General features: G+C 43.5%; 1 protein-coding gene across 2 annotated transcripts in view; it reads left to right on the top strand.

Annotated features, from left to right (window-relative positions):
* The first annotated feature begins 13,384 nt into the window (after positions 1 to 13,384).
* The window catches only part of Marchf2 (membrane associated ring-CH-type finger 2), a 28,627-nt gene continuing 22,718 nt past the window's right edge, over positions 13,385 to 19,293 (top strand). The window contains exon 1 of one of the 2 annotated variants that reach the window (XM_021652881.2): positions 13,385 to 13,535. The gene's annotated coding sequence lies outside the window, so the exon portion shown is untranslated. The remainder of the gene's footprint in view (positions 13,536 to 19,293) is intronic. The other variant, XM_021652882.2, reaches the window with a different exon arrangement.

Raw genomic sequence — 19,293 nt, 5'->3', positions numbered from 1 at the left:
TAGGATTGCCTGACCCGAAGGCTCCCCCTGGTGTGAATGGGAGGCATGAGCACGCCCACTGCCTGCTGTTTCCACCTGCTGCCAACAATGGCCTCATCTGGTGTCTTGGCAAGGAAGGCTTGCCTGGTAACTATGGGTGATATTAGCCCTACCATGGCTCACTTTACTCAAGACTGACACTTGATGGGGCCAATGGGGACACCAGTGACTTGCACGGTGAGTGGCTCTTGATTTTAACTGCCTCTTCGTAGGGCCCATCTCCCTTGTGCCTGAAGCTAACAGTAACAAGATGTGTCCTCCACCCCTGAAGCCTTATAATCCAAGTAGGCCAGCTACACAAGAAGCCCTAAGACTGGGTGAAGAGACCTTGAGGCGCCCTGCATCCTGATTCTAGAATGACTATAGCCTCCTTGCCAGGGGGCTGGGCAATCCCAGATAGATCTCTCCAATGGAAGCTGGGCACAGTAGCTTTCACCTGTAATCTCACACTTTGGAGTTGGTGGCAGGAGATTAGGAGTTCAAAACCAGCTTCAGCTACATGAGACACTGTCCAAGAAAAAAAAAAAAAAAACAAATACCTCAGGAAAATTGGGGTGGATCCAGAGTATGTCACAAGCAAGAAGTCAGCCTCGGCCAAAGCTGCTAATGGGAGATAGAGGGTCTAGCAGCTGCAAGCAGGAGGTGGCACAGGTCTAAGGCCCTCCTGACAACTGGCAATGGGGCCAAACTCCAGGTTTGGCTATGGCAGGGCAGATGAGGTATGATGGATAGGCATCAGGCATTAAACAGGCATTGAAAGGTTTCAAGCAGTTAAGAAAGGTCATCATGAGCTGGAGAGAATGCTCTGATAAAGGTGTTTGCCACCAATCCTGATGACCTCAATTTGATCCCTGGAATACACATGGTGAAACAACTGACTCCAAGTTGTCCTCTGGTCCCACATGGCACACTAAATATTAAAAAAAATAAAATAAAATAAAATAAAATTGGGCTGGGCCTTGGGTAAAAGTGCTGCACCAGTGTAGATCCCAGCATTCAGTAGCTCCCAGAACCCACTTAAAGCTGGACTCTAATGCAAAAATCTTTAATCCCAGCAACTCTTTGGTAAAAGGATATTCAGAAGCTCATAGGCCAGCTTCTGCAGAATAAAACAAGACCCTGTCTCAAAGCATATGGAAGGTGAGGACTGCTTACAGAATTGTTCCCTGACCTTGTTCCCTAGAGAAATTCTATATTTATACACATATATGTGCACACATATGCCTACATGCAGTGTACACACACACACGTGCACACATAGCAGACACATGCAATATGCACACACGAATGTACCCAAATGGAGTATATACACATGCACACATAAGTATGTAGACATACAAGAAGTGTACACACACACCATATGTATTCGTTGCAGGAAGTGGAGGAATCAAGTTAGAACTGATCTGGAAGCTTTCTACAAAGCTTTCATAGTGTTGGAAATTATGTAGGCTTCTAGGGGGAAAATTGTCATCGATAGTTTTGTCTGTGGATCCTGCATGCTACAGCATATTAGGCAAGATATGCCTGCTGGCCAGAGGCGGTGGCACATGCCTATAATCCCACCCCTCAGGGAGGCAGAGGCAGGTGGATCCCTGTGAATTTGAGGCCAGCCTAGTCTACAAAGTGAGTCCAGGATGGCCAGGGCTACACAGAAACCCTGTATCGAAAAACAAACAAAAAACCCAAACAACCAAACAAAAAGATATGCCTGCTGATGCAATAGTGGCATGGCTTTTATGGGTAGCAATTACTTTCTGATTAAAGCCCATTCCAGAGAATAGAATTCACATTTGGTACTGTAAGCCTGGTTTCAAAAGCCTGCACCTGGCATTGTTCAGTCTAGCTTTCAGCTGCTGTGTCCAGTAGGGACTAGAATAAGAGGCAGAACATCCAGGGCTAACCCTCAGCCAAACATAAAGTTGGATTATTATAGAATTGTTGAGTTTTTAACTTAGGCCCCCTGTATCATATCACAGCAGGAGACTGGAGAAAGCAATACCAAGATCCATACATAAAAGACAAAATCACTGGAAACCGTTGTCCACATGCAACAAGCAAAACATGCTCAAGAAAGCCCATGGACTTGGGAGGCATAGGCAGAAACTCTGAATTTGAGGCCAGCCTGATCTACATAGCAGGTTCCAGGACAGCCAGGACTACATAGGAAAAAAAAAGATATAAAAAAATGTGGGGAAGTAGGCTCAATGATAATGACCTATAAAGACTCATGAGTCTTATGGCCTAGCACTTCTAAAGCACATATTTTCCCCTCAGCCCACTAGCCTACTTCCATTCTCAGAAGTGCTTTTTCTACCTTTTTTGAACATTTATTATGCGTATGCATGTTTTGACTACATGCATGCAGTTCCCACAGAGGCCAGAAGAGGGTGGCACATTCCTTTAGACCTGGAGTTAGAAATATAAGGTGCCCTGTGGGTTCTGGGAATTGAACCTGAGTCCTCTGGTAGAGCAGCCGATGCTATTAAGCACTGAGCCATCTCTAGCCTACTTTCTCTTCATAAACTTTCTCTCTTTTTGTCTCTTTATATATGTATATGTTGAGTTTGAAGTGTGTGTATGTTTGTATGTGTGTGTAGATGCACATACCTGTAGGGGGTTATCAGAGGTGGGTAACAAGTGTTTTCCTCTGAGGCACGATCGATCTCTCCCTAAATCTGGAGAGGTGTTTTTTGTTTGTTTGTTTTGTTGGTTTGTTTGTTTTGTTTTTCTCCTACAAAGCTGGCAGCCAGCAAGCCCAAGTAATCCCCTTCTCCCTAAAACTTTCAGTGCTGGGATTGTGGATATGTGCAGGGTGACACCTGGTTTGTTACATGGATAATATGATCAAAAGTCTGGTCTTCTTGCTTGTACAGCAATAGCTCTTAACCATTAAGCCATCATCTAGTCCCACACTGTCTCTCTTTCTTTTTTTCTTTTGTTTTGTTTTTGGTTTTGAGACAGAGTCTCTTTTATGTAGCCCAGGCTGGCCTTGAACTCCCAGAGATCTGCCTGCCTCTGCCTCCCTGAGTGTTGGGTTCACAGGTGTGTGCCACCATGCCCAGCCTGTCTCTGTTTCTAACCATACATTGTAGATGCAATTCTTTGTCCTGGGATGTAGAGCCTGGAAACCTCAGTGGGTGACCTCAAAACTCTGATCCACACTTGAAACAAGATGTTAGTGATGTTGGGAAGTGTGGCCTTTGGGAGTTAATTGTAAACAGATGAGGTCATTAGAATAGGGCTCTCATGATGACATTACCACTTCATAAGATGATGAAGAGAGACCCAGCTTGACACACTTAAACAGTGTCTCACCTTGCATTTCCGTGTGCCACATGATGAAGTTGTAGGAAATTCTTTGCCAGATGTTGCCCCTTGCTCCTAGATCTCCCAGTCCCAGAGTAGTGAACCAGATGAGTCTCTATCCTTCTTTAAAAATTATATTTATTTGTGTTTGCGGGGCACCAGTGTGGAGATCAAAGGAAAATTTTCAGGAATTGATTCTCTTCTTCACTGTATTGGGTCCCAGGGATCAAACTGAGGTTATAAGCCTTTGTGGCAGGTACTCTTACTTGCTGAATCCTCAAATTGACTCTATTCTTTTCAGTATCCTGCTCCTAAGCAGTTTGTCACAGCAACATAAAATGGTCTTAGTCAGCCAATATGGGCAGGAGTCTGATTTATATGTGAATTTCGAGGGGCTGCTGGGCAGATGAATAACTATTCTAAGACAGAGAGAGCCAGGTTTCCTATCACCAGAAAACGAAGATTCTGGGATAATTTCTGCTACCTGGTTAGTATTCGAAGGTTGTCCTGGCTAGTTTAATGTTGACACAAGCTATAGACATCTGAAAGAAGGGAAAGTTAAGTTGAGAAAACGCCTGCACAAGATGCAGCTATAAGGCACTTTCTTAATTGATGATTGATTGGAAAGGACCCAGCCACTGTGAGTAGGGCCACCCTCGTGGCCCTGGTTCTATAAGAAACAGGCTGAGCAACACATGAGGAACAAGCCAGTGAGCAGCATTCCTCCTCCGCTTCAGCTCCTGCCTCCAGGTTCTTAGCCTGTTTTAGTGTCTGTCCTGATTGTCTTCAGTGATGCACTACAGTATGGAAGTATAAGCCTAATAAACCCTTTCTTCTCCAACTTGATTTTTGGTAATGGGGTTTCATCACAGCAATAGAAACCTTAACTAAGACAAAGATACTTTGTTTTTTGTTTGTTTTGTAATTTTGTTGTTTTTGTTTTTTGATACAGGGTTTCTCTATGTAACCCTGGCTGTCCTGGAGCTCACAAGGTAGACCAGGGTGGCCTCAAACTCAAGGGAGCGTCTTGCTTCTTCCTCCCAGTGCTGGAATTTTTTTCCCCTTCCTTTTTTTTGAAAAGGTTTTTCTAATGACCCTGGCTGTCCTGGACTCACTTTGTAGAAAGTGCTGAAAGACCAGGCGGGTCGTGAACTCACAGAAATCTGCCTAGCTCTGCCTCTTGAGTGCTGGGATTAAAGGTGTGCCCTGGCCTTGTTTTTATGAGACAAGGTCTTGACATCTAACACAGACTGGCCTCACACTCCCAACAACCCCCTGCCTTGCTTCCCAAGTGCTAGGATTAAAGGCAAGTTCTGCCACACCTGTCTGATTTTAAGTATTAATTCAGTCATACTTTTATTTTATCATTTAAACTATTTTATTATCATTACTGTAACTATTATTACTGTGCATGCATATAGATATGTCTGTGTGCATAAACATGTCACAGTGCATGTGTGAAGGTCAGAGGACAATTCTGTGAAGTCAGTTCTCTTTTTTTTTTTTAACCTTCATATGGTATATTCGTTTTCTGTTGTGACAAACAGCATGAACAAGGCCACTTACCAGAGAAAGTTTTTTTGTTTTGTTTTGTTGTTTTTGTTTTTTTAATTTGGGCTCACAGTTCCAGAGTGAAAAGAGCCCATCACAGTAGGGAAGCATGGCAGCAAGTAGCAGGCATGGTGGCAAAAGCGAGACACTGTTAACATGAAGCAGAGAAACTGAAAGGAAAGTGCTGTGAGACTTTACATTCTCAAAGCCTACCTGCCCCAGCAAGGCTGTACCATATCACCCTCCCACCCAATTAATTCCACCCCCTGGAAAGCAAGTGCTCAAATACCAGAGCCTACATTTTTCATTTAACTAGTGCACATGGTGGTGGAATTTGCGTAGTCAGATGTATAATTACTTTTGTACTGCTGTGATAAAACACCATGGCGAAAATAACTTACAGGCTAGACACAGTGGCACAGGCCTATAATCCTAGCATTTGGGAGGCAGAGGTAGGCAAATCTCTGAGTTTGAGGCCAACCTGGTCTACACAGTGAAACCCTGTCTCAGAAAACAAAACAAAACAAATACATAAAACAAAACAAACATATAGGAGAGTTTCTTGGGGATTTACGGTTACATAAGGATAGGTGTTGTGGCAGTTGTATGAAAATGGCCTCTATAGACTCATAGGGAGGGCCGTTACTGGGGGTGTGGCCTTGTTGTTGTAGGTGTAGCCTGTGTTGAAGTAATTGTGTCTGTCTCCCCCTGCTGCCTGTGGATCAAGATGTAGAACTGTGCTGGAGAGATGACTCAGTGGTTAAGAGCACTGGCTGCTTGTTGAGAGGACCCGGGTTCCATTCCCAGCACTCACATGGAAACTTAAAATTGCCTGTAATTCCAGTTCCAATTAGATATGATACCCTCATGCAGACACACAGAGAGGGAGAAAAACAACAACAACAACAACAACAATAATATCCATAAAATAAGAATAAATCATTAAAAATATTGGGGGAGGGGGAAGCAAACTCTCAGCTTCTTCTCCAGCACCATGTCTGCTTGCATGCTTCCGTGCTTCTGCTGTGACAATAATGAGCCAAACCTCTGAAACTGTAAGAAAGCCTCAATTAAATGCTTTTCCTTTGTGTAGGAGTTGCTGAGGGGTCCCGAGGTTAAGAGCACTGGTTGCTCTTCCTGAGGTCCTGAATTCAATTCTCTGTGACCAGATAGTGGCTCACAACCATCTGTAATCTAGTGTCCTTTTCCGGAGTGCAGGCATTCATGCAGGCAGAACACTGCATATATAAGCAGGACATAAATCTTGAAAAAAAAAGTTGCCATGGTCAGGGTGTTTCTTCACAGCAATAGAAACTCTATTAAGACAGTTCTTCAACTGACTCTCCCTAGTCAGGCAATTCTACTGTATTTTGGTTTTTATTTGTTGTTTGTTTGTTTTTTGTGTTTCCATTTTTCAAGACAGGGTTTCTTTGTGTAGCCTTGGCTGTCCTGGATTTGCTTAGTAAACCAGGCTGGCCTAGAACTCGCAGAGATCCACATTTCTCTGCCTCCCTGAGTGCTGGGATTACAAGTGAGCAACACCCTGCCCAGCTGAGAGTCCTATCTTTTATCTGCTGTGGATTCAGGGGATGAACTCAGGTCATCAGGCTTATTCACCAAGTGTTGTACATACCCACCGACCCATCTTGCCAGTCCTTTGTATTTCAGGGGAAGGGAGGTCTCACACTGTAAACCAGACTGGCCTGGAAACAGCTGTAGGTCCTCTTGTTCCACCTTCAAGAATGCTTGGAATGAATGGGTTGGAGAGATGGCTCAGAGGCTCTTCCAGAGGTCCTAAGTTCGATTCCCAGAAAACCACATGGTCCCTTATAACCATCTACAATGAGATCTGGTGCTCTTCTGGCATGTAAGCATACATACAGACAGAACTGTCCACATAATAAATAAATAAATCTAGAAAAGAAAAGAAAAAGAAACAAAGAAAGAAACAAAGAAAGAAAGCAAACAAAAAGAAAAAAGAGTACTTGGATTACAAGTGTGCTCCAGTGGCCTGGCCTCAAATTTTTTGTCAGATTCAATAGAAACTCTGGACAGATGGCTACTGTGGTACCTATGAGCATACCAAAGTGCATGCTAGCCTGTAGGCTCTCTCAGCATCACCACTACCTGTGATGGCATCCTGGCCTCTTACTATAAACATTTCCAGCTCATGGCTACCCCCTGCAGCTTCTCACTCCCTTATAATACTGCCATTTTGGCTGTGCACTTACTTTCTAGGTCCCCAATCTCTATTTTGTCTTCCTCTTTGGCTCCCCTTTACTTGCCCCTCTCGCTTGCTCTCCTTTGTCTGAACTCTCTTCTCTTTTTCTCACTCCTCACTCCATCTCCTCTCATGACAAATCTAGTCTGTGGGACATATTCAATTTGCTACTTCCCCTGTTCTGAACTCTTCCAGAGACCTCTGGCAGTACTCTCCCTCCCTCATAGCTATAATAAAAACCTTCCTCCAGTAATACTTTGGAGATGTCATGTCCTCAGTTTATACAGTTTTTCCTTTAAATATGGAATGCTTAATGAATTTTCAGATCATCCTTACTGGCAGGACCCATACTAGTCTTCTCTGTATCGCTGTGTGCGTGTGTGGTGTTTGTACATTTTGGGTGCTGATGTGCTCTCCAGTGCTCACTTCTGGATACCAGAGAACAACGTGGGGTGTCCTGCTCTATCATTCTCCTCCTTTTCCCTGAGGTAGGGTCTCTCACTGAACCTGGAACAAAGCTGGTGGTCAGCAAGTGTGAGAGAGCCCCCAGGTCCACCCCTTACAGTGCTGAGGTTACAGACATTGCTATGTGTCTTTAGGGGTGCTTGGGACTTAACTCAGGTTCTTATGCCTGTGCAACACATGTTCTTACCCACTGAGCCATCTCCTAAGCCCACACTTCAAATTTTTTTAATGTATTTTTTTTAATTTTATGTGTTTGAATGTGTTTGCCAGCATGTATGTTTGGGCACCACACACATGCCTTGTGCCTACAGAGGCTGGGAGAAGACGTCAGGTCCCCTGAGACTCGAATTATGTACAGACTGTGGTGATCTGCCATGCAGCCAGTGCTTTTAACTGCTGAGCTATCTCTCCATCTCCCCACCACCACCACCACCACATTTTGATTTCTAAATACCATTTGCTAGTTTCAGGCCAGAGGTAGAGGTTACAAGTCACCCTGAAATACCTTTCTGGGCCAGTAAATAGACAAGACGAAATTGGAAACCATCTTCTAGCAGCCATCATAGCAGGACTGTGATTCACCATCTAGCCTGACGAGAGAGAGGACAAAAAATTTACAGAGGCACAGTGCCTCCCTTCAGCTCCCTAAAGCAGGGTTGCCTTGAACTCATAATACTCCTTATTTCTAGAGTTCTGTGATGTCTGGCATTACCACCACATCCAGTTTATGTGGTGTTAGGGATGGACCCAGGGATATTACTCTTATTATTATTATTATTATTATTATTATTATTATTTATACATTATTCTGCCTGCTTGTGTGCCTGAATTCCAGAAGAGGGCACCAGATATCACTATAGATGGTTGTGAGCCACCATGTGGTTTCTGGGAATTGAACTCAGGACCTTTGGAAGAGCAGCCAGTGCTCTTAACCTCAGAGCCATCGCCCTAGCCCGGGATATTACTCTTTTCTTTATTTTTTCTTTGATACAGAGTCTCATAGAGACCAGGCTGGCCTTTCTTCTGTAGCCAGGGATGACCTTGAGGTTTTGATCTTCTTGCATTCACCTCTCACATGCTAGGAATACCAGTGTGTACCATAATGCCCACTTTTGTATGCTGCTAAAGATAGACCCCACAGCTTGGTGTGTGCTAGGCAAGCACTCTGCCAGCTGAGCTATATCTTCACACCCTCACCTTTTTTTCTGTTTTGTGAGTCACAGTCTCTCTATGTAATCCTAGCTGACCTGGAACTCCCTATACTGACCAGGCTGGCCTTGAATATACAAAGATCAGACTGTCTCTGCCTTTGCCTCCCCAGTGATGGGATTAAGGGTATGAGCTATTATACCTAGTTCCAATAACAGAGTTTGAAGCTAACCTTCAAAAGAGAAAGACATCGGGCGGTGGTGGCACATGCCTTTATTCCCAGCACTCAGGAGCAAAGGTAGGTGGATCTGTAAAGAATTCTACCAGGCTGGAAGTGGAAATGGGTGGAGATCTTATGTTCCACCACAAACAAACAAACAAACAAACAAACAAACAACCCCCCAAGCCTCTTTATACTTTTAAAACTGGAGGTAGTTGAGGCTCCTTACAGAGTAAAATTATTCCTCTCCTCCTCTCTCTCTCTCTCTCTCTCTCTCTCTCTCACACACACACACACACACACACACTCATATATGACTGGTAAATAAAATATTTAAAGAAAGGGATTGAGTCTCTAAGACAATACTTTTCCTCTAACACTGAATAAAAACTTGTCTCTGTGGGGCAGGAAGTGATGGCTCAGCGGGTAGTCTCCTTAAAAAATGCTTCACCCAAGCGTTTCTCTCCATCCACCTGCTCAAAACCGTCATACCATCCATCTCCTGGAGCTCTCCAAACTGCTATACGACATACAGCAACACTTCTTGCCACACCTTGGTTTCAGCTCTCAGCGTATATCCTCCAGAATACTAGACCCCCCCCACTCCATGCCAAACGCGGAAGGCTGTTACCAGCTGGCAAAAGCCATGCCCTGCACCAAACAATTAACAGGTGTGAACAAAGTATAGCCCAACCAAAATCGCACACTTGGGATTAAAACAAAAACATATTTACATAACATAACTGCGTCTACAAAGAAACCATAACTTCCATTACAATAGGCAAGGATGACTCTGAACTCCTGAGTCTTCTGTCTCCACCTTCCAAGTGACAGTGAAGACAGACATGGAACATGCCTTGTTGTGTGGTGGGACCCTGGGCTCTGTGGGTGTTAGGCAAACACTCTTCCCACTAAACTGTATCCTCAGCCCCAAACTATAAGTAAATTTATGCTACTATCCCAATTTCTGTTTCTTATTTTTATTTTTTTGTAAAACAGGGACACTGAGACAGTGGGTTTATTGACCTACATGCACAGAAACAACAGTGATAACTGAATCAGACAATAATCATCAATGGATATCAAATTGCTGGCATTTGTCAACATTTGTTGACAGACAATATTTAATTCATTTCAAAATATTTTCCTGAGCTGAACATAGTGATGCACGCCTGTGATCCCAGTACTTAGGGAGGCAGAGGCAGGTAGATCTCTGTGAGTTCAAGGCTAGCCTGGTCTACAAAGCAAGCCCAGGACAGCCAAGGCTACACAGAGAAATTCTGTCTTGGAAAAAATAAAAATGTTTTTCCATAAAGCATTTATTAACTATATGGCACACTAACTCATACTAGAGAAACAGTCAGACATAATTTTAACTAAGCATAATGAATATTAGAGAATATCAACACCTGTATGCATCTTGAGAACACAATGTTGTTTCTGTACTTTCTGCACAAAAGCATAATGAGGAAGAATCTTCTCCTTTTTCACATTTATTTATTTATTTATTTTTATTGATACAGGTACTCTATCTGCATGTACACTTGCACGCCAGAAGAGGGCATCAGATCCTATTATAGATGATAGTGAGCCACCATGTGGTTGCTAAGAATTGAACTTGGAACATCTAGAGGAGCAACCAGTGCCCTCTAGCCCCACATAGATGTTTTCAAATTGAGGGACTATTCTACAAAAATATCTAGCCTGTGATTTTGAAAAGTATCTAGGTCATAAAGATAAAGCATAATTGAGTAACTCTTCCTATTCCCACTTCTGGGTGCTGGGGATAAACCCAGCTCCTTGCTCATGTTAGGGAGGGACTCTACCACTAAGCTAGACCATTAGCCCCTCATGGGAGGATTTCAGGCCCTAAACACGGAAAAAAAAAGAAAGAAAGAAAAAAAAAAGATGTCATTCAAACTTTGAAAGAGCTTTGAGAATTACATGGTAATGCAGGGCTAATGTTAATTTTCTGATCTTGAAGGTTGTCCTCTAATGATATAGAAAAGTATGCTCATATTTAGGAAATGGCTGAGCATGGTAGCACATAACTGCATTCCTAGTATGTGGAAGGCTGAGGCAAGAAAATTACTATGACTCAAGAACAGAATGAATTACATAGTAAGATCCTACCTCAAAAACCAAAGGCAGGGCTGGGGCTGTAGCTCAGTTGCTAGAGTGCTTGCCTAGCATGCATAAATTTAGCTCAGGGTTCCGTCCAGAGTGATGATACAGGCCTGCCATCCCAGACCTCAGGAGGTAAAAGCAAGAGCTATACCCTTTGGCTACTCAGCAAATTGGAGACCAACCAGGAATACATGAGATTCTGTCTCAGAGCAAACAGACAAGAACAACAAACAAGAATAAAGAAGGATGAAGAATGCATAGCCCCATGATGGCAGAATGTATACCATTGTAGACCAAGTGCATATTCAGAAAGGCAGAGGCAAGGGAAACACTGTAATGTAAAATGAGAAGGATTATATAAGTTATTTTGAATCACTTATCCTTGGAGATAGTGAACAAAACAAGAGTGGTGTCAGTCTGAGTGCAAACATTATTCAGCAGATGTCCTTGAACAAATATTTTTGTAAAGTTTCAGTGTCCTCTGTAATAATTTTTGTTATGGTTGTTATGAGACACGAGTGAGTGAAATATCCTCTTCTATAATTTCTGGGTTTTATGTTGTTTGTTTCTGCTGACACAGGGTCTCACTATGGCTGTATATACTGCATAGCTGTGTAGACAGTATGGACCATAATAATGCTTCCTACTGAATTTTGATCTTTTTGTTTTCCTTGATATGATCTCACATAGCTCAGGTTGCCCACAAACTTAGTGCTGAGATTATAAGCATGTATCACCATGTCCAGATTTTATGGTGTTAGTGATAAAGCCTAGGATTTTGTGTATGCTAGGCAAGTTCTACTAAGTGTTTTCATTTGTGTGTGTAGAACAAACAAGTTCGTATGTGTGGGTATCCCTCTTTTTGCCTTATTCTCTTATTATTATTATTTACAATTTATTCTTTTTATATCCCAGTTGTATCCTGCTCCCTCTTCTCCTCCTGGTCCCACCCTCTCTCCCCCTTTCTCCCCTATTCCTCTCCTCTAGTCCACTGATTAATAGGGGAAGTCCTCCTCCTCTACTATCTGACCTTAGCCTATCAGGTCCCAATAGAACTGCCTAGTTCCTTTCCCTCTGTGGGCTGGATAGTTTGCCCCACCAGGGAGAGGTGATCAAGGATCAGGAAACTGAGTTCATGTCAGAGACTGTCTCTTCTCCCCTTACCCGGGGATCCACATGGAGACTGAGCTGTCTATGGCTACCTCTGGGCAGGGGTTCTAAGTTCTCCCTATGCATGGTCATTGCCTTATTCTCTTAAGGCAGGGTCTGTCACTGAAAGCTAGATTGGCAGTCAGCAAGCCCCAGCCCCCCTTCCTCTCTACACCATCTAGAACACTGTAGTAATAGAAGTTTGAGACCACATTCAGCTCTTCTATTTATTTATTTATTTATTTAATTTTTTTTTTTGTCGGTGTTGGGGATTTTAATTCAGATCCTCATGTTTGCCAGGAGACCTCTTGTCCACTGAGCGGTCTCCACAGCTCTTTCTACCGTCTGTTGCTTCATTTTAAAAATATATCTCTTAAAAAACCCAAAAACTTGATTTTATTTTATGTGCATTGGTGTTTTTTCAGGTTTCCTGGAACTGGAGTTACAGACAGCTGTGAGCTGCTATGTGGGTGCTGGGAACTGAACCAAACTCCTCTGGAAGTGCAGCCAGTGCTCTTAACCTCTGAGCCATATCTCCATCCCCTTGATTGTATTCTCTTGCATGAATGAGTGATGAATAAATGATGGCTTTAATCTCCCCCACAGCATCTTTGCCCTTCTGGACTGGTTTACCTCTGCAAAACGTAATCATACTGTCTCGTCTTACCCTAGGATTGCTAAGTGTGATAATGACGTGTCTCAGTTCGAACTGTTTGTGCCCACCACGCACGAAGTCCTTAATACCAATCAAGTACCCCATAGGAAGGTGGAGGCCAGAGGATCAGAGGGTCAAGGTCATCTTTGGCTACAAAGTGAGTTCGAGACTAGCCTGATCTACCTACGATTTTGTCTTCGAAAAAGACGGAAAATAGAAGCGTAAAGAAGTCTCTTGGCAAAAGTCAAGTTCAATTATGTCGCGGCGTTATTTACCTAAGCGTGCCTTTGTTCTGCTGCAGGCTACGGCAGCAAGCCAACTGACTGAGCTTGGGATGGGGAGGAGCTGGGATGAGGCGGGGCCCGCTCTGGGGGCGGAGCAAGAAGCTGCGGCGCCCCGGGGCTTGGACCGCCCAGGACGTCCCCGTAGGTTCAGGCCCTGCCTCCTGGGGCGGGACATACATACTGATTGGTCGATGTTTTTCAGAGGCGGTCCTCATTGGTTTACCGTGCTGTCGGCTCGGCGGGCGGTGCCCGGACGCAGGTGCCCACCGGAGCCGGAGCAAGCAGCTGCTGACGGGCCGGGCCGGGCCGGGACCCAGGCCAGGGAGGACCGAGGGGCCTGCGCGGCCGCCCGGCCCGGCCGCGGATCAGGTAGGAACGGAATAGCGAGCGGGTCGGGCTCCAGTATGCAGGCTGGTCTCCGGTTCCGGGTTCGAGGCCCCTGCTTAGCACTCGGGCGGGACAGCTAGGTCTGCACTCTTGGCCTCAGCCCTGCTCGGGACGCAGCCACCTCGGTTTTCAGTTCAAGGTTGGGGCGAGGTCTCCGTGCCTCGGCATGCAGTAGGAACCTCTGTGAGCCTCGGTTTCCCCATCTATGAAAAGTGGGTCATCCCGGAGCCAACCTGATTTAAGAGATGGCTGGTGAGAAAAGCGCCTTGCATACAGTAGGTGGTCAATAAGTAGCTAATGTCACTCTGTAACCCTTTTCATAAGGGTTCTGTCTGGTTAATAACATGAAGAGTTGGGCACTTTACAAAAAGCTACTCAGAGTGCACTGTACTGAAAATGTTTTTCGAATGGTAGTCAGGGACTGGCAGTATGGCTCAGCTGGTCAAGGTGCTTGCCGGAATTCACTCTTGAGGTCTCATATCGTAAAAGAAAGAGCAGACTCCAAAAGACAACTCCAAGTTGTCTTTTGAACTTCATAGGCACACCCTTTCGTGAGCACACACACAAATAAATACAATTGAAAACACTTTTTAAAAACTGTGGTTAGTGGGAAACATACTAGGTAGAAGTACTAAAAATAATTCCTTCATCCAGATGAACGAATTGAGACTCAATGAAGTTAAAGCTGTTGCACAAGGCCACACAGCAAACAAGAAGTAGAGCCTCTGGGATTAGAACTTAATTTCAGGACTAGGGATGTATTTGCCTAGCATGCACTAGACCCAGAGTTCAATTCAATCCCCAGTACTGCCAAAAAACAACACACACACACACACACACACACACACTATTAAGAGATGGTTGAGGCCCAGAAAAGCAAATTGACTTGAACCAGATATACAATATCAGAGGCGGAGCAATGCACCTACGTCATAGGGCATGGTAGCACATGCCTGCTTTCTCAGTTATTCTAGAGGCTGAGGTAGGAAGAGTTCAAGGCCTGTCTTAGTATAACTCTGCTACTGTTTATTTTATTTTATTTTTTACTTGTTTTTTTTTTTTTTTTTCTTTTCAGTGTGGGGAAATTGAACCCAGAGCCTTGTGCATATTAGGCAATTGCTATCCCACTGAGCTACGTCCCCAGCCCTTAGTTTATTTTTATTTTATTTTTTTAACTTATCTTTTTGTTTTCTTTTATTTTGGAGACAAAGTCTAACTATGTAGCCTTAGCTGTCCTGGAACTCTTTTTGAAGACTAGGCTGGCTTTGAACTCAAAGATCTGACTGCCTCTGCTTTGCAAGTGCTGGGATTAAAGGTGTGTGCCACATGCCTGCTTGGTTTTTTTATTTATGTATGTGTGCCTCTATGAATTTATGTCTATTATGTAAGAGCACTCAGAAGTCAGAAGAGGGTTTGGCTCACCTAGAACTGGAGTTACAGGTAGTTGTAAGCCACCATGTGGGTGCTGGGAAACAAACCCAGGTCCTCTGCAAGGGCAATAAATGCTCTTAACTGCTGACCCATCTCTGTAGCCTCATTGCTGTGTTTTTAACATAAAAACATTGATTCGTTGATTATTTGTTTTGTTTATATGGAGGTTGTGAGCCCTCACCCACTACAGAACATGTAGATATCAGAAGACAGCTTTGGAAGTCAGTTCTCTCTTTCTACTGTGTGGGTTCTGGTGAGTAAACTCAGCTCATCACTGAGGTGCTTGGTGGTGGCAAGCACCTTTCTAAGGAGCCATCTTATCAGCCTTTAAAAATTTCATTTCAAAGAAATTTCTGGAAGCTGGGCTTGGTGGCCTGTGCCTACAGTCAAGTCCAAACTCTCAGGAGAATGAAGCAGGATGGCTGCTGTAAGTTTCAGTACAACCAGAATCACATGGCAATAAAGTCTGTAAGACTCTAGGTAGAAAAACAAAAGGCTGGAATGGAGCTCGGTGACAGTGTTTACTTAACATGTTTGAGATGCTGGGTTCTATCTCTAATATTACACATGGAGTGGGGGCAGATTCATGAAGCTATGTTGCCTTTTCCTGAGAATCTATGGGCAGTTTTTGGTTGCTCAGGGAGGAACATTTTCTTCAGTGATGTAGCCACTGGCCAGGTGCCCACACTCCTGTAAATAAACCTTTCCCACACTCCTTATTAGCTATTCCTTCCAAAAAAGGTAAATACATTAGTCTAAAAAAAATCTGATTGTGATAATATATGCCTGTAATCCCAGCAGGAGACTCACTGAGAATTCAAGGGTAGTATACTGGATGTGGTTAGGATTAGGGTTACTGTCTCAAAAGCAAAGCAAACAAAGGAACAAAAATTCGGGCCTGGAGAGTGAGTTAACAATACTTGATGCCTTAACAGAGGCACTGGGATTGGTTCCCAGAACCTACATGGTGGTTCACAGCTATCTGTAATTCCAGTTCTAGGGGATCCAATTCCCTCTTCTGGCCTCTTCAAGCACTCACTGGAGACACATAGTATACCTACATGCATGCAGACAAAACACTCATACATGTAAAATAAAGTTAAAACATAATTAATAAAATTAATAACAAATAAATTAAACAAGATAACAGCAACAAACCCAATGTCTCTTGAAGACCAGACAATTCACTGTACAGTTTAAGTCCAAATTCTGGCACTGTCCCTTGCTAGCTGTGTAAATAACTTTGAGTAATCAGGCATCTCTTTCTGAACTTAAGCAGTGAAGCTAATTACTAGATTTATGTCATAGTTTTGTTGTGAAGACCCAATGAAATCAATAGCTCTGGAACTGTTTCCCATCCTAGAGACTGGGAGGCCAGCCTCTGAGACTCATATAACTGATTCTCCCAGTCAGTTACAGAGTTGGGAGTGAGAAATGAATGAACCAGTGCTACATGAAGTCACTCTGAGCCAGATCTAGGACTCTTTTCCAGAATTCACCGAAGAGAATGAAGAAGGGCATGACAGATCCATTAACAAATAGAACATTTCAGAGAAGACTGGTTGCCATGAGGTAGAGGGCAAGGATACCTGTGTCGTTTTAGCCAGAGTAGAGAGGTACTCCAGGGAGACACTTAACAACGATCATTTGAAGTTAAAACATTTTGTGTGTATTGTTTATGTTTATTTTATCTTTTTAAATGTTTTTTTTTTAAAGATTTATTTATTTATTTATTATACAGTATACTGTCTGCATATGTGCCTGCAGGCCAGAAGGGGGCACCAGATCTCATTATAGATGGTTATAAGCCACCATGTGATTGCTGGGAATTGAACTCAGGACCTTTCAGAGAACAGTCAGTGTTCTTAACCTCTGAGCCATCTCTCCAGCCCTGCATTGTTTATTTTTGAGACAGGGTCTCGTGTAGCCCATACTGTCCTCAAACTCAGTATGTAGCTGAGGATGACCTTGAATTTGTGATCCTCCTGGTTGCGTGTCCTGACTCCTGCGATGACAAGTTTGTGCTCTCATACTTTGAGTGCTGGGTCACAAATGTGGACCCTATGCACAGTGTGTGTGCATGTGTGTGCTCTCTCCTTCTACCATGTGGCTCTGGGAATAGAACCCAGGTCACAAGTGCCTTTACCATTTTACCAGCTGATATTTTTGTTTGGTTTTGGTTTTTGGTTTTTGAGGCAAGGTCTTTTGTAACCCCACCTGGCTTCTAGCTCTGTGTAGCCAAAATAAACTTGAACTGTTGATTCTCCTGCCTCAGTGTCTAGAGTGCTGGAATCACAGGTATATGCCACCATGCCCAGTGTTGTTGTTACTATTTTTAGCAGTTGATGGTCTGATATGAGCAGATTTACTAGTGTTGGTCTCTGCAATAGTAGGTGAAGTAAGGAGCTGTGATGATTCCTGTAATGTATACTTGTTTGTATACATTCTAAGATCTCTCATCTTCTAGCACTTGGAAGAGAGAGGCTGGAGAATCAGGAGTTCCGGCCTGAGCTGTATAGTGAGGTCTTGTCACCAAGGAAAGAGAGAGAAAGACAGAGAGACAGAAAGAGCAAGTGAACTGGCGATGTAGTTCAGCTGGTAAAGTGTTTGCCTAGCATGTTTGAAGCCCTGTGTTCCATCCCTGAACTACATATACCAAACATGGTATTCCTAGAATGACAATATTTAGAAGGTGAAGGGGCAAAGATGAAGTGTTCAAAGTCAGGACTTAGAGATGACTCAGTGTTAAGAGCAATGGCTACTTTTCCAGAGGACCTGGTCAATTCCCAGCATCCACATGGTGGTTTAAAACCATCTGTAACATCTGTTCCAGGGATCTTATGCCCTCTTGTTGCCTCACAGGCACCAGACATGCATGTGGTGTGTTGGTATTTATGAGGGCAAAATGGCCTTGCTCATAAAATAAAATAGAAATAACACAGTTTAAAAACTTTAAAAATGATAGTTCAAGGTCATCTTTGGTTGTATAGTGAATTCTAGGCCAGCCTAGAAATCCTGTTTTTAAAGAAAAAGAGAAAAGGAAGGTGGGAGAGAAGAAGGGAAGGAAAGGGAAAGAAGCTAAAATGAATCATCAGAGGTTGAGGTGGAATTTTTTCTGCATGCATTCTCTAGTTGGGCCCAGCACTTCCCCACTGACTCTCAACTGTACATACTGGTTGAAGGAACATCAGTGTCCATAGCAAAGGAGGCCTGGCCAATGCCCTGTGGCTGTTATCACCAGCTCTCAGCCTTCCTCCTGCATGTGTCTGACTTTGGTTGATACTTGCTTATCTGACCTCTGGCTCAGCTGTGGAGGCCTAGGAGGTCATGCTGGGTTTTTAGCTGAGCTTCTCAGGGAAGAACTGATCTGTCAGCAGACCGTCTGGGTACAAAAAGTCAGTTAATTATTTATGGTCCATGTCTTTAGATCTCAGATTTTCACAGGCAGGACTGGTAAGAGTTGACTTGGCCCTATCAAGGCTGGCCCTATCAGTTGGAACTTACAAATACTATTAGGGTTGCTGTGGGCTCCAGATTAGAGACAAAAGTCCTGGGTGTTGGAAAAATTGAGACCAGTGATCTTTGGCTCTGGACTGATGTCTAAGGAGCCTTCGGTTACTTTCATGGATTTCTCAGAACTCTCAGGCCTGATGACACAGTCATATGATTACTTGAGGAGCTGAGACAGGAGGGTCTTGAGTTCCAGGCAAGGTTCAGGCCATGTCAGCCTGGGCACTCTGTCTAAAATTAAAACTTTATAGGCCAGGGCTGGAGAAATGGCTCAGGGGTTAAGAGCACTGGCTGTTCTTCCAAAGGTCCTGAGTTCAATTCCCAGCAACCACATGGTGGCTCACAACCATCTAGAATGAGATCTAGTGCCCTCTTCTTTCATACAAGCACACATGCAGACAAAACACTATTAATTAAAAACAAACAAACAAACAAACAAGAACTTTATAGGCCAGTGAGATAGCTCACAGGGTAGAGTGCTTACCAGCAAGCCTGATGACCTGAATTTGAACCCCCAGAACCCTCTTGGTGGGAGAAAACTGTTGCAAGTTGCCCTCTGACCTTCACATGTGTTATGTGGCACATCTACTCCCTCCTCCGCAAATAATGGAATATAAAATTAATAAAAACTTTGAAAGTCAAAAAGGAAACATGTAAAAGTGTGTGTTGGGGGAAGAGTTGGGAGTATAGCTTAGTGGTAGAGTGCTTGCCTAGTAAAGCAAGTCTCTAAGTTCAACTACTAGAAAGGAAAAAAATTCTTATTTTAAAAATATATCTATTTATTGTGTATACAGTGTTC

Source organism: Meriones unguiculatus, chromosome 17 (genome assembly GCF_030254825.1).
Source record: "Meriones unguiculatus strain TT.TT164.6M chromosome 17, Bangor_MerUng_6.1, whole genome shotgun sequence".
Classification (NCBI taxonomy): Eukaryota; Metazoa; Chordata; class Mammalia; order Rodentia; family Muridae; genus Meriones; species Meriones unguiculatus.
Note: the sequence above shows the minus strand (reverse complement) of the source record. Positions and strands in the feature narration are given on the sequence as shown.